Source organism: Triticum aestivum, chromosome 3A (assembly GCF_018294505.1).
Source record: "Triticum aestivum cultivar Chinese Spring chromosome 3A, IWGSC CS RefSeq v2.1, whole genome shotgun sequence".
Classification (NCBI taxonomy): domain Eukaryota; kingdom Viridiplantae; phylum Streptophyta; class Magnoliopsida; order Poales; family Poaceae; genus Triticum; species Triticum aestivum.
In genome coordinates, this window is record NC_057800.1 from 46,999,298 (window position 1) to 47,007,924 (window position 8,627).

General features: G+C 46.6%; 1 pseudogene; it reads right to left on the minus strand.

The window, feature by feature from the left end:
* LOC123056733 (uncharacterized) lies at window positions 1-6,753 on the minus strand (annotated as a pseudogene).
* Between the last annotated feature and the right edge of the window lie 1,874 nt (window positions 6,754-8,627).

Below are 8,627 nucleotides of genomic sequence, written 5' to 3' on the forward strand. Positions count from 1 at the left end.
TCACAGTTCATCATAGACGCGAGGAGCATTTGTTGGGGCAGGTCCATCTTGGGGTACTTTACCCAATATGTCTCCAGCTCATACTGAGCCCGATCTGATTGCATCAGCCAACTTCCTTTGCAGTGTCAACAGGCCAATACGTCTCGAGACAACATACAGAACTGCTAAGGAGATTATGAGGAACCCAACAGTCAGGATGATCCTGGAAAGAGATAATAGTTAGAAACCAGTACAACCCGACCCAGACAGTATTGTTATTACACAAGCAAAAACTCGTCTTGCGGATGGAAACCAAATGCATATTGCAACTGGAGCAGGTATACATGACTTAAAAGACATTTGTTCCACTTCTTTTGTTTGACTGAAAGACCAGAATGAAAGACTGCACGACCCACCAAATCATAAACGATTGGTGCTACATACCTATCAAGAACATCTTGTCGTTGCATCGTGGAGAGCAAACCACGGGTGCGCATCAGCAAAGAGTGGTGTCCTTGATATTCACCTTCAGCCTTTCGGAGAACACTTGTCGATTCATCTGCATTAGAAAAGAATTAGCTAGCAACTTGGCCTCGATAGGTCTGGAAATGCGTTAAATGACAGAAACAGAGTAGTTCTTATTCATATGGAGCACATGACTGCCATGGTTCCTTAGTAACAAATTAATAACCAACAAAAGTCTATAATCAAATAACTGTACATTTGTAAGGAAAGCTTGACCAGGCTTAAATGTACAGAACCTTACAAGCGAGCATCCTATGCACAGGCTTAATCACAGGAAAACTTACCAAAAGTTGACAAGGTATTAGCGCTTCTTTCCACTTCCTGTCAAAAAACATATAATAAATTACTTTTGAACTTGCGACCAAGAAATCATTAGCAATATGAGATATCAACTATACGAGCAGGAGTGCTAACCTGAACCATCAACTGCCGAGACCTACGGAGGCTCTCAGTAATACTTTCTGCAGCAGATGTCATCCCAGCCTTTGTCCTACATCAGTTAGCAGGTTTGTGTTCATTGTACAAACATAAATTACAGAATTATTAAATAATATATAAGGTGATTTTTTTTAATTAGTGCACTGCGATTTCATTTTGACGTCATATGAAAGAGTTACATCAACACAACAATATCTAATTTGTTGACCACATTTTCTAGTTCAAGTAAGGAAGATGTCTTAAGCTTTGCTCTAGCCTACAACATGATTGTAGCTAACACCCTCTTTAGAAAGAGAGAATCACATCTGGTGACTTTTAGTAGTGGCCAACACTCTAGCCAGATTGATTTCATCCTCTCGAGAAGAGAAGATAGGCGTGCGTGCCTAGACTGTAAGGTGATACCTGGGGAGAGTGTTGTACCCCAGCATAAGCTGGTGGTTGCTGACTTCCGCTTTCGAATTCGTGTCCAGCGGGATAAGCGTGCCAAGGTCACTAGAACGAAGTGGTGGAAGCTCAAGGGGGAGGTAGCTCAGGTGTTCAAGGAGAGGGTATTTAAGGAGGGCCCTTGGGAGGAAGGAGGGGATGCGGACAATGTGTGGATGAAGATGGCGACTTGCATTCGTAAGGTGGCCTCGGAGGAGTTTGGAGTGTCCAGGGGAAGGAGAAGTGAAGATAAGGATACCTGGTGGTGGAATGATGATGTCCAGAAGGCGCTTAAAGAGAAGAAAGATTGCTTCAGACGCCTATACCTGGATAGGAGTGCAGACAACATAGAGAAGTACAAGATGGCGAAGAAGGCCGCAAAGCGAGCTGTTGGTGAAGCAAGGGGTCGGGCATATGAGGACCTCTACCAACGGTTAGGCACGAAGGAAGGTGAAAGGGACATCTATAAGATGGCTAAGATCCGGGAGAGGAAGATGAGGGATATTGGCCAAGTCAAATGCATCAAGGACGGAGCAGGCCAACTCTTGGTGAAGGACGAAGAGATTAAGCATAGATGGCGGGAGTACTTCGACAAGCTGTTCAATGGGGAGAATGAGAGTTCTACCATTGAACTGAATGACTCCTTTGATGAGACCAGCATGCGTTTTGTGCGGCGCATCCAGGAGTCTGAGGTGAAGGAGGCTTTAAAAAGGATGAAAGGAGGCAAGGCGATGGGCCCTGATTGTATCCCCATTGAGGTGTGGAAAGGTCTCGGGGACATAGCGATAGTATGGCTAACCAAGCTTTTCAACCTCATTTTTCGGGCAAACAAGATGCCAGAAGAATGGAGACGGAGTATATTAGTATCAATCTTCAAGAACAAGGGGGATGTTCAGAGTTGTACTAATTACCGTGGAATTAAGCTGATGAGCCATACAATGAAGCTATGGGAGAGAGTCATTGAGCACCGCTTAAGAAGAATGACAAGCGTGACCAAAAATCAGTTTGGTTTCATGCCTGGGAGGTCGACCATGGAAGCCATTTTCTTGGTACGACAACTTATGGAGAGATATAGGGAGCATAAGAAGGACTTGCATATGGTGTTCATTGACTTGGAGAAGGCCTATGATAAGATACCGCGGAATGTCATGTGGTGGGCCTTGGAGAAACACAAAGTCCCAGCAAAGTACATTACCTTCATCAAGGACATGTACAATAATGTTGTGACAAGTGTTCGAACAAGTGATGTCGACACCGATGACTTCCCGATTAAGATAGGACTGCATCAGGGGTCAGCTTTGAGCCCTTATCTTTTTGCATTGGTGATGGATGAGGTCACAAGGGGTATACAAGGAGATATCCCATGGTGTATGCTCTTTGCGGATGATGTGGTTCTAGTTGACGATAGTCGGACGGGGGTAAATAGGAAGTTAGAGTTATGGAGACAAACCTTGGAATCGAAAGGGTTTAGGCTTAGTAGAACTAAAACCGAGTACATGATGTGCGGTTTCAGTACTACTAGCTGTGAGGAGGAGGAGGTTAGCCTTGATGGCCAGGTGGTACCTCGGAAGGACACCTTTCGGTATTTGGGGTCAATGTTGCAGGAGGATGGGGGTATTGATGAAGATGTGAACCATCGAATCAAAGCCGGATGGATGAAGTGGCGCCAAGCTTCTGGCATTCTCTGTGACAAGAGAGTGCCACAAAAGCTAAAAGGCAAGTTCTACAGGACGGCGGTTCGACCCGCAATGTTGTATGGCGCGGAGTGTTGGCCGACTAAAAGGCGACATGTTCAACAGTTAGGTGTGGCGGAGATGCGTATGTTGAGATGGATGTGTGGCCACACGAGGAAGGATCGAGTCCGGAATGATGATATACGAGATAGAGTTGGGGTAGCACCAATCGAGGAGAAGCTTGTCCAACATCGTTTGAGATGGTTTGGGCATATTCAGCGCAGGCCTCCAGAAGCTCCAGTGCATAGCGGACGGCTAAAGCGTGCGGAGAATGTCAAGAAAGGGCGGGGTCGACCGATTTTGACATGGGAGGAGTCCGTTAAGAGAGACCTGAAGGATTGGAGTATCGACAAAGAGCTAGCTATGGACAGGGGTGCGTGGAAGCTTGCTATCCATGTGCCAGAGCCATGAGTTGGTTGCGAGATCTTATGGGTTTCACCTCTAGCCTACCCCAACTTGTTTGGGACTAAAGGCTTTGTTGTTGTTGTTGTTGTTGTTGTTGTTGTTGTTGACCATATTTTCTAGTTCAAGTAAGGAAAGTTATCATTATCCCTGTTCTCTCCATATCAGCAGTGAACATCACCATGACTGTCACCCATAGGGACGTCGACATAACCCTCCATCACTGCACGCAGCCACTGCCAATCTACAAGCATCCCCAGTGAGTACCACACCGCCTTCATACAAAGGAGGTAAGATCATGATTGATTAACTAAGCGTGGCAGACTGGCAGTGACTGCCTGCTATGTCGACACATTCACAACATGCCAGCTGCCTCTCGCACCCTATGCACACCGACTGTCTAAATGACTCCAACTTTGAGCCTTGCAACACTCACTGTAGAAGCCAACCATCACATTTGTCTGGTTGCACCTACTTTGCAAACAAGCTTTTTGATCCCTCTAGCAACCAAGCTCTTCTCCTTCAAGCACGGGAGTCATTGCCAATTAATGTGTTTTCTGTTCTTTTCTGGCATGTGCCTATTTCAATTCTTGTTTGGATTGATCAATTTGCCGCCCCCTTTCGATTCGCACAATTGGATTCAGTTACTTTAGGTTCTCCGTCATTTATCATGGGTAACTGACGTGTCTACCTTCAAAAAACATGGCTTACCTTACCGAAATTCCCGATAAAATGGAGTTAGCATATCTGCATTCTTCTAGGCAAGAAATGTGCTTGTGGCTGCATAAATATTGTTACAGTTTCTCCCTGCAGTTTAACTGAGCACTGACATTCATGGGAGTTCTGCCAGTGATGGGGCTGGCAAGTGGACAGAACACAGGATGAGGGTGAAGAAGATAAGAGGTCCATTTTTTATTTGCTGCTGATGATTGACTGGATGTCACCATTGCATATTCTGTGGTGTAAGCTGCTAGAGTGGCAAAATAACCTCCACGTCAGTAGAAACACTAATACGAACCACTAATGGCCATATGAGAGGGTTAAATAACCAGTTCCACAATTTAAGGAGTTAAATAGAATTTCTCAATAGTCCGGATGAGGAAAGTAAACTTGTTCCATTAGAACTAATTCACAGCCTATGGAGGCCTTCATGAGTTCTACACTTGCAGGAAATTCTCGTGAAACTGAACATATCATCAAACCCATTATACAACTAACGTCTCAAATATTCCAACGATATGCCAACAATGCAAAGACCTCATTTAATCAACTTACTGGAGATTACGCCTACGGATAGTGGACTCTTCTCCACCTCCCAGAAGAAGCTCCCTCTAGAGAAAGCAAAATTAGATTGTGAGAGCACCTTAAATCACGGTAAGCTAGCATTGCTCAGTTAGTAAAGTATCAAATTAATGGAGCATACTCTGAAGAAAAACCACACACCTCTTCTTGAGCAGCCTTTCCCATGTTCGCTTTTGCTTGTAAGTTAGCACTCCTCAGTCTCACACGCAGCCTGAGAAACAAAAATCAGTTGTATACAAAAACTAAAGAAACAAAGCAAGCAAGAAAGAACTCTAAGAACAGCTTACCTCTGATATTGTTCCTTCCATGACCCTAAGGTTGCCTGTCCAGACTGAACTTCTTCAAAAGTGGGTAGCTGCTCTGCCAGAAGATCAAGTCTGCACTGCAGTGCATTGAGCAATTGCAGTGCATCCTGTGCAGAACCGTTCAACCTAGGAAGAGACATTGCTTCTTCTGTCCCTTTTCCCATCTTCCCACAAGATTCAATTGCAGCAATGCACACCTCAAGCTGTGCAACTGCTTGGCTCCATTCCTTTTTCAAGTTTTCAACGGCTTGTGTGACCTCATCCATCCGTATTATCTGAATAGATCAATTCAACGGATTTATAATGCTGCTACTAAGAAAGCAATTACTGGTTAAAGACGAGACCTGTAATGAAAGCGGAATCAAGCAAGAAACGTTCAATTGGCAAACTGACAGGTAGTGCTGGGCTAGGCTCACTTCCTGCTGGTAATCAAATTTACCACCTCAACAAGAGATTTCCGTCCCAAATATAAGCTTAGATAAGGAAAGTACTTAAGTACATGAATACCTGCCCCAGGTAGCAGAAGATTAATCTGAACTAGAAATTGTTTAAACGTAAGCTGCTACTCTAGCTGCAGTGCCCGATGGCTGAAGCAGTTGAGCTCCAAACGGATGGTTATCGAAGTCCAATTTAGGTGCTTCTATTTCATATACTAGCATGTAGAACTTTATAACATAGTGCTTTCAACATGAAAGGCACGTAAGAACCAATCAATAACCACGCATATTTAGAAACTATGTACCTTTTTTTCTCCTTGAGAAGGTTCAGTTGTTTAGAAAGACCACTAGCAAGTTTGTCATGTGAGACAATAAAGACATGTTATAATCTTATAATCATTAATTGATAGAGCGGTTGCAGCTGATATTTTTTAGCTGAGCTGATTTTTATTTTATATGTTGTGTAATCACGTCACTATACTAGAAGGCAATCCCATATGCTCAAAAGATAAAGATATATTCTGCTCAAGTAAGAAGAAGAACACCATGCATGTCTTGCTCATTGCAGTGATAGCTCTAGCAGTACTGGTGTTGGGGGCGCGCTCGGCGGCGCGTCACACCGGCCGGCCACGGCAGCTGGGCGAGGCAAGCGCAGGGAGTCGGCGAGGGAGAGCGGGGCGGGACCAGCAGGGCGCGAGCAAGGAGGTGGGCGACGGGGCGCAAGCTGGTGGCTGTGGGTGCGGGGCGGGATGCGCTTGGAGCGCGCATGGGAACGACAAGGCCAGAGCGAGCGGCACGGCCAGGGCGCGTGCAGCAAGTGCAGCCGGCGGCGAACGGCGGTGGTCAGGCGGCGTTGCGAGGCTGCGGCAGGGAGGGCCAGCAGCCAGCAACGGTTGACGGCAAGCGACGACCGCGGGCAGGAACGAGAAGACGCCGGCGAGCTAGGGAGAGGCCACGGCGGGGGTAGCGGCGACGGGGAGGAACGGGGCGGCGCGGTGAGGGAGAGACGAGGAGAGGGAGGCGCTCACTGGGGCCGTAGGGTTAAGGGCAGTGGGGCGCGAGGTGGGGGTTGGAGACGTCCGCCGGAGGGGAGGCAGTCCAGCGGGGAGGTCTGGCGACATCCAGGCGGCGGCGGGGTTCGTTCCGGGCGGCGGAGTCGTTCCCCCGATCCAGATCGGATCGGGAGGGGGGAGGGGACGAGGGAGTGGGGGAAGTGGGTGGTTGGGTCGATCTAGGTCACGGGAGGAGTGGGGGGTTATGGGGGCGCCGGCTGGTGGCCGGTTGGGCCGGTGGCCGAATGGGCCGGCCTGCTGGGCCGAAGCCCAGTGGGGGGCCTTTCTCTCTTTTTCCCTTTTTTGTTTGTTTTCTGTTTTCACAGTTTCTTTTCTGTTTCAATTCAGTTTAAAACATTTATGCATTTTATAAAACTGTATCCTCTACACCATAATTATCTATGTAATATTTAGTACAAACCGAACATTTTAGTTTAATATTTTGAAAACTTTTGTCGTTTGACTTATTTAGGGTTTAAATTTGAAACGGTTTTGAATTAACCCGAGATTAATTACAGTGACAGAGGTGACGTGTCACCATTAACGTGAGATCACTGTAGCATGATTATCCGGGCGTTACAAATCTCCTCCACTACAAGAAATCTCGTCCCGAGATTTAGGAGGTAGAAGGAAACAGTGCAGGGTATTCATCGCGAAGACGATCCTCGCGTTCCCAGGTGGCTTCGTCTTCAGAGTGATTCGACCACTGGATCTTGAGGAACTTGATCGCCTTCTGACGGGTGCAGCGTTCAGCTTGGTCGAGAATGCGGACCGGATGCTCTTTATAGGAGAGGTCCTGTTGCAATTCGAGCACTTCATGGTCCACTGCTCGGATTGGGTCCTTGAAGCAGCGTCGAAGTTGCGACACGTGGAACACATCGTGAACCTGAGAAAGGTTTGACGGAAGCTCCAATTGATATGCCACTTTTCCACGCCTTTCGAGAATAGTGAAAGGACCAATATAGCGGGGAGCTAACTTTCCTTTGATCTCGAAGCGGTGAGCACCCTTCATTGGTGTAACTCGAAGATAAGCCTTTTTGCCAGGTTGATAGACCATGTCTTGGTGATGACGGTCATACTGACTTTTCTGACGTGACTGAGCAGTCTTGAGATTCTCGCGAATAATGCGAACTTGTCCTTCGGCCTGTTGGATAATATCCGGACCAAAGAGTGGACATTCCCCCGTTTCTGACCAGTTCAGAGGGGTTCGACACTTTCGTCCATATAGCACTTCGAAGGAGGACATCTTCAGACTAGCTTGATAGCTATTATTATAAGAGAACTCGGCATATGGAAGAGATTCCTCCCATTTCTTGCTGAATGATATTACACAAGCTCGAAGCATGTCTTCGAGAACTTGGTTGACACGTTCAACCTGTCCTTGCGACTGAGGATGAAACGCAGTACTGAACGACAGATGAGTCCCCATAGCTTCTTGGAAACTTGCCCAGAATCTTGAAGTGAATAAGCTGCCACGGTCTGAACTGATAACCAGTGGAATACCGTGAAGTGAAACAATTCTGGCCATGTAGAGAGTAGCAAGCTGACTAGCAGTGATTGTCTCTTTGACCGCCAGAAAATGTGCAACTTTAGAAAGCCGGTCAATGACGACAAGAATAGCATCATTACCTTTCTGCGATTTTGGAAATCCAGTGACGAAGTCCATCTCAACATGGTCCCATTTCCATTCAAGAATAGAGATAGGTTGCAGAGTTCCAGCAGGCCTCTGATGCTCTGCTTTGATACGGCGACATACGTCACACTCAACAACATAACGAGCAATGTCCTGCTTCATATTAGACCACCAGAATCTTTGACGAATATCCTGGTACATCTTTGTACTACCAGGATGGATGGACATAGGCGTATCATGAGCTTCTTGCATAACCCTTTTAGTCTTATCCAGGTTTTTCTTCGAACATGGTACCACTAGGCGGCCTTTGAAATACAAGGCGCCATCGTCGGCGATAGTGAAGAATGAGGGCTTTCCTTCTGCTAGATGGCGTTTAATCTTATGGACTTCAGAGTCAT